The 7,398-nt window shown below is 45.0% G+C and overlaps 2 non-coding genes across 2 annotated transcripts; one reads left to right on the forward strand and one right to left on the reverse strand.

Moving 5' to 3' along the window:
• Positions 1–3,843: 3,843 nt before the first annotated feature.
• Positions 3,844–3,949, reverse strand: LOC123151247 (small nucleolar RNA Z279/snoR105/snoR108). Its single transcript, XR_006475560.1, has one exon. It is a non-coding gene; the product is annotated as a small nucleolar RNA Z279/snoR105/snoR108 (small nucleolar RNA).
• Positions 3,950–4,211: 262 nt separating this feature from the next.
• On the forward strand, positions 4,212–4,283 carry TRNAA-UGC (transfer RNA alanine (anticodon UGC)). Its single transcript has one exon. It is a non-coding gene; the product is annotated as a tRNA-Ala (tRNA).
• The last annotated feature ends 3,115 nt before the right edge of the window (positions 4,284–7,398 follow it).

Raw genomic sequence — 7,398 nt, forward strand, 5'->3', positions numbered from 1 at the left:
GTGTTCGCAACTTTTTCTATTTCTATAACTTCATGGAAAAAACTTTATATTTCACATCTGTTTGTGAGTTGCCAAGCATTAAATGTGTGGTTGCCTAAGGTATATGTCTGTATTGCCTTTGATTGGTTTAACAACTTTAAAATCTGTAGTTGCCTGATGTATGTGTCTGTATTGCCTATAATTGGAACATAAACACATGTTTTGCCTAAGATAATAACACACATGTACTGAGTTAGTCAGGAACAAAAATGGGATTTGCCTACGTATGGATAGTGTGTTGCCTAGCAGTTAGTTGTCAAGTTGCCTGGCATCTATATGACCTCAAAACAAATGGCGGTTGAACATATGAAGAAAAACTAAAGTGGCTGACGGATCGTGTGCTTCAAAAACATAAGAGGAAACTTACCCGTAACTTGCCAAACTCCCCCCCCCCCCCGGCCCTTTTTGTCCTTCTTAATGACCTTGTAAATAAGATTAGAATTCCAAATCGACACTCTTAGCACCGTGCTTGCGATGGGTTCGTCCACATCCAATGAGTCCAGATATAACAGCTGCATGAGGCAAAAAAGAAAAAAGAAAAAAGAAAAAAGAGTCCAATAAACAACGAGAGCAACTAGATGAGAAACTATGAAAAGGGGACAAAGAGCAAGTTAGACATACAAGTAAATGCATGACGCAACAACAGACTGCATTTTTATCACCTGCTCTCGCAAATGCCAATTTTAATTGATCAACTACAAATTGGCACACATTGGTCTCCGTTATCGCATCCACATGCATCACAGTAGGAAAACACCGTGGGAATATGTTCAAATTTGTGGTAGGAGCAAGGAAACAGGAGAAGGCGACCGCCAACCAAGCACGTAGGAAATTGTTATCTGCTGCCCCAGCCATATCCTTAATCATTTTGCACCAAGTTGTTAGTGTTGGTGAGCCTTTGGTTTTAATATTGAAGATTGTGTTCATTTGGGATGTGTAATCTGCTCTCTTCTCATAGCAAACCTTCCTCCCCTTGTTTGGCATACCCCAAATTCTATGAACACTTGTTGCATCTACTGGAATCTTGCCCCTCTCTGGGATGACCAATTGGGAAATTTCAGGGTCGTAATGCTTCATAACCGACTGACTTAAGTCTCCTGGCATGCTACATGTTGCAATCTGTAACAGACCTCCAAACTCTATTCGAATTACGGCATCCTTCTGAAATTGCACTAAATCTTTGTTTACTTTGAACAACCTTGCTGGTGATGCCCTGTTCTTGCGACCCTACAAGCAAGAAAAAATGGGCTAAGTTAAACTCTGTGTGACAAAAATTAGCAAGTATTAAAATTGTTTCCATGATGATGCGATGTTTGTCCTATACAGAATACCATCATTTGTTCTTATAACTTCAACATTGCTCAATACTGCTAGTGCCCTTGCTTACGCGCGATTTAACAGCCAAAAACCATACCTAGAATTACTAAAAATAACACATTCATCACACAACTTCTAAAAAAATGCACAAAATCAATTACAGCCTTGAAAAAAAAGGAACCTGAAAACTACGATTCATGATGCATGGATACCTCATTTTCGCATGTTTTTTCGGCGTTTTGGCTTTGATTCATCCTCCTGAGTGACCTCCTTGCCTTCTGAATCATCATCTTGTGCACTTGCATTGCTATCTATGTCTGATGGGCGATTGCCACGACAAATTATTCCTTTAGTGCGCCTACGCTTGTAGCCAATCATAGTTGGGTCCTGTTGCTGTGATGAGTGTGCCTGCATTGGGGAAAAATGTGTTCATCTGTTTCGCATTAAAAAAGTCATGAAACTCGAACATGGCAAACAACACCGACGCTCCATCGTGCCACGCTCAAAGCTCTTACCTCTGTTCCTCGTACACCCTCTTGGTTTGCTTGTAAATCCTGACCATCACTTTTGTTCCTTGCCTCGGACATTTTCTGACACTGCAAACACATAATACAGTATTTTCAGGTTGCTAGTAAAAAAGGGACTTCACTACTTATAACACAATAGGTTGCTTACAAAAACATGAAAAAAGACATTTCCTAGAGCTCGCTGATGAACTATCAAAGCAACACAAAAATTGATAAGGAAACTCTATAAATTACACAGCTACTGATTAGGCAACTTTGGTTCAGACTAACGCACAACTTGTATGCTAATTTCTGGCAAGTTACTGAGAAAAATACAACCCAACTCATGACAAAAACTACGGAGATCTCGAACAACGCCCCTAACAAATACAACCCAACTCATGAGTTGTTCAAACAAAAGCCAAATGCATTCAAAATGACGGGCAACTCCTACACATATTCCAGGCACAAACAAACACATAATCTAGAAACCAACTCATACGTATCAAGCTCTTTAGGCAACTTATAGAGGAAATGTTAGGCAACTCTTATGAAGAAGTCGGGCAACTCCTGTACAGATTCCAGGCAACAAACCCAGAATCTACAAACCAACTCATACATATTAAGCTCTTCAGGCAACTTATGCAAAAAAAAAAACCAGGCAACTCCTACGCAGATGTCAGGCAACACCCGCATAAACTGCAACACAACTCATACACAAAAATCGTGCGAAGATCTCGGGCAACACCCCTATAGTACGCAAACTCGTACCCTGACTTTTTCAGCAACTTATTGACATGAACCAAGCAACAAAAAAGGGTAGATCTACCGCACACGTCCACGAAGAACATCTTACTTCTCTCTGCCCGTGATTCGCATCTCCCCTACCTTCAGCCCCTCAACCTCCAAAAACACAGCAAACACACCACCACCACCTATCACCTAGCGGGAGAGAGATTTTGAACCATGGGAACCAGGAGATGCGCCTTACCTCACAAATTCGTCAACGACCCCCGGCGGAAACACACCGTCCAGGCGACCTTCAACCCCGCACCCTCTGACGGTTTTGAGCACGGCGGCGACCTTCGCCCCGCTTCGGCCCACCACCACCACCACAGCCTCACGCGCCCCCAGCCCGTCACCCCCCCCCCCCCGCCGCGGGCTTCAACACCACCGCCCGCGGTCTCTACGTAGCCCGACGACCTCTCCAAAATCTGCGGTGGTGAACGATGGCGTGGTGTGGGAGGAAAGGAAAAGGGATTGGGAGAAGACAGCGATGCCACTCGCCAGGCAGTTTTGAAAACTGCGCCAACGGCACCGAAGCGTGGGCGGTAGTGATGGGCCCTTCCAGGTTTATGGCTACCGTGAAGTGCCGCGCGAGCCGGCGAACCGCCTCGTCTCAGACAAAAAAAACACCTACGCACGATCGCCCGTGCGACTTCGAGATCGGACGGCTCTCAGAGCGTGTGCTCGCGTGAGCAAACCAGCATCCAAGCACTTTTTAGCATTTAGGATAATAAAGGGGCGGCAGTCTTTGGGGCAATAATTTAGGGGACCCTGGCCTTGAGCTAGTGCGGGATGTTGCGTGTACGAGAGAGCACTCGATATGGACTGTAGATTATTCGTTCAAGGAATGCCATGTTACCAGATCGGGACGGAAGCAGTTCCATCAGCACAGATATGGTAATATTCTGCTGGGTTCTCAATACAGTGAAAAGCACGCACACGAGGGTTTGCTTGGTCACTATCAAGCGCAAGATAGAAAAAATAACCGCGGGCAAGATCACGAACGAAAAGCTTCAAAAAAAACAAGGAGAAACGAAAAGCTCCAAAGAACAAAAAAAAGAGAAACCAAAGCAGAAGAACCAAATCAAATAAATATCGAAACCCAAAAATAAGAAAGTGGAGAAAATAAGAAAACGAAAACCAAAGAAGACAAAAAGGAGTTCAAAGAGTTATAAAATATTCAGACTTTAAGTTCGGGATCAGATGGTGAATCATGGGGATGCCCCAGTGTCGTAACAGGCTTATTGGGGCGGGCACCCCTCTCGCATAATTAAGCGAGCCTGTACCACTCCTCATTTCCCTTTTGCTGCCTGAAGGATCATGCTCTTTCACGGCGCACCCCGTCCCCTCTTTAAGCACCTTGCCTCCACTCGCTCGCCCCCTGCTGCCGAGGTGGGACTAAAATCTTTCCAACCCCGCTGAACCCTCTCCTGGCTGGGTGGTGCTGGGCAGTTTTTCAGGATGCCACGGGCCCTCAAGGCCTGTACAATAAGTCGGCCGTCACTCCTGAACCACAGGCTGGCCTATTATGATTTGGAATCGTCGATAGAAATTACAACCAACGGGGATGTAGCTCAAATGGTAGAGCGCCCGTTTTGCATGCGGAGGCACGGGGTTCGATCCCCCGCATCTCCACATTTGTTTTTCGCCACTGGTCTTTTTCTCTTCCTTTTCTCCTTGGTGGAAAAGAAACTCTTTTTCCGAGTTTTTGTTGTCAACGTTGGTGTCCTTGTTTTCTTCCTCTTTGAGGCAGATGTTTCCATGGTTTGTGGATCCAAGCCTCCAACTTCTTTCCTTTTTCTGTTGCTATGGCAAGTGATATTCTTTCTTTATTTTTGGCGACTACTACGAATCATCCGACTTATTTCCTAGCGAGTCACTGACCCTTCTCTTTTGCGTCGCACTCAACCAGCCCCCCTGCTTCGATCTCACAGCACCGCATGTCGCCGCAGCACCGGAGAGCCGCCCTGACCAGAGCTCCACAGCAACACCAAAACGCTACGTCTAGCGGCCGGCGAGCGCTCCGGCGGAGCTGCAATGGAGCAAACGGCGAGCGCTCCAATGCAACACCAAAAGCTTCCCTCGAGAGCCGCCGGCGACGTTGCATCGAGCCACTGCGGCGCTGCACTGAGCCGTCGGCGAAGCTCCAATGCAGCCACGGCGGAGCTCCAACAACCCCGGCGGCGCTCCATTGCAGCCCCGGCCGCGCTTCATTGCAGCGCCGGCGATGACAGCGGATGCTGCGATGCAGCACGCAACGGCCATGGCAAAAGTTGCGATGCAGTGCACGATGACGACGGCGTAGGCTGCTTCGCCGGAGCTGCAATGGAGCAGCGGTGCAGCGACGCGAGGCGAGGGCGGTTTGCGGCAGCGAAGAGCATGGTGCCTAGGAGCAGGCATAGCAGAAACGCGAGCGGTGGCGGCACCGGTGACGATGGCGCTGCCATGGCTGTGTTGTGCCGCAGGAAGAAGAAAAACGAGGAGAAGAAACGAGCGGCTCAACGCGTGCAGGAAAGAGATCTCCATGCAGCATTGAGCGCTGCACTGTAGCTTCGAGAGCCGCCGGCGAGCACTACAACGCAGCAATGGGAGCCGCTGGCGAAGTCTCCATTGGAGTACATAGCACTACACTGCGGCTTCGAGAGCCGCCGGCGAGAGCTTCATCGGAACACCGAGCGCTGCACTTCTGAGTCGATGTGGCCTTTTCCTCTGTTTCGATAGCACTGCACTTTTTCCTCTGTTTCGATAGAGCCGGTGGCCCGGGAAGGGCTCAGCCGTGCTGTCCCTCGTGTAGCGCCGGTGGCCGACTGATGGGTGGTTGTGGCTTCTTCAGCGAAGGAATGGGAATAGGAAGAGAGCACGAGGAGAAGATAAGATGGAAAAGACAAAGGAAAGCGATGCGTCTCAAACAGTGGCCACGTGGCGGACGCAGGAGGAGGCTTGCGTTTGGCTGTTTTCATCCGACTTAAATTAAACATTTTTCTTTTTTTTCTCTTCATCATGACATCCTGCATATACATAGGAATTGTAGAAAAGAAATCAATCCACGTATATAGAATCACTAGATCATGATAGGTGCGCGTTGCTGCGCCCGTCCATTTTCTCGATAGAATATGATAGGAATTTTTGTACATATATGATGACATCAAACACACACAACAAACTGCCAAAACATAGAACATTTCTAAATCATTCAGCAAAAAGGTTGAACTACCAGCTGTTCACTAAATGGTACAAGTTGACATCAATGAATACATTGTTACAACAGATCTGAAACATTGTTGGCCCTATCCAAAATGAGAAAATACAAACACAGATCCTCTGATAAACAACTAATACGTTATAGAGGTAGTACTGTCATATAGGGGGGAAACACATGTCAATCAAGTTCTCCGCTGATCTCGAAGTTCCATTTCTCAAAAGAAAAAAAATCCCTTGCAGGCAACTAAGCTGCACCTGCAAAGAAGACTTGTGTACTTTGAATCAAAGTTGAAATGAAGGTGATTCTTTGTTCTTGGATAGATATTTCAATTCATATAAAAATTCATGTTGATTCCATGCATATATCTTCATTCACAATAAAAAAAATACCTTCATCCAAGAAAGTGAAAAATAAAGCATGTACTTTTATGAGGAAGCACATCTAGTGATTTGTTTTACAGTAACTTCATAATTTGTTTTTCAGTAATTTCAATGGTGGCACAGTGGAGTGATACAGAGCAATCACTGGTAAATAACCAAGAGTGGAAGAAAAACACATAAATATACAACTAATAAAAGAAGTGTTTGGCCTATGTAACCTTGCAGTTTACCACAACTCCAACTGGAGGAGCAGGGTGATGCATGAAATAAGGGTGACAAATTGATTTATGTAAGAAAAAACAAGCAAACCTTTCGTGGACGTCGATTCAGTTGCGCAAAAGCTTCTAAATCAGAACAACCCATGTAAACAAGGTCTGACCCTACCAGCTTCTTAATACATAAACCAATCATCTGAATATATAGGCTATATAAGCCAGTCTGTACCCAGAGAATGGTTAAGCTGAACAAATATAGAGAAATCTACCAATTATCCTCCTACTCTGTATTATTCCTGTTCTTCTCCAAGCCTTCATGGCTATCTACATAACATCTCGGCAGATCGCCAATGGCAACGGGACACTACATGAAGTAAATCCTTATGTTAACATATGACACTTTTGGTCTGTTAGCTATAGCCAGTTAAAGAACGCTGCAGATTTCACCCTTTATCAAAATGTGAAACGGTTGGTAAATAATGATTGTCTTGTCATCTAATTCCTTATTGAAACAGTACTCTCTCTTTCAACTAAAAGGTTGAGAAATGGGTGTAGGTTGGTGGTAAAATCACAATTTTTTCATTAGCTGACTAAACAATTTGTGACCACAAATTTATCTTTCAGCATGAGTTTGCGTTGGAATGTTATAAGGGACTCACAAATCTTAGAGTGCCAGTAGTATCAATTTTCATGCAAAAAAATTTGTAACTCCCCTCAGTAATATTTAATGGCTGGTTATGTGCTTCTTATAATCTACTTCCACAGTATCAGCAATCTTCGCAATCGTGCAGAGAAAAGCAAGCGATTGCCTCCAATTTATAAGGTTTCAAAAACTGTATGCATCCCCTAGCCGTGTAAATTTCCGCCTTGATAAAAGAAAGGTAAAAAAAATCTGGCATCATCTTATCAGAGAGACAGGATTTCAATATAAAAAATCTGTTGTGACTTGCATC

Source organism: Triticum aestivum, chromosome 1B, assembly GCF_018294505.1.
Source record: "Triticum aestivum cultivar Chinese Spring chromosome 1B, IWGSC CS RefSeq v2.1, whole genome shotgun sequence".
NCBI lineage: Eukaryota > Viridiplantae > Streptophyta > Magnoliopsida > Poales > Poaceae > Triticum > Triticum aestivum.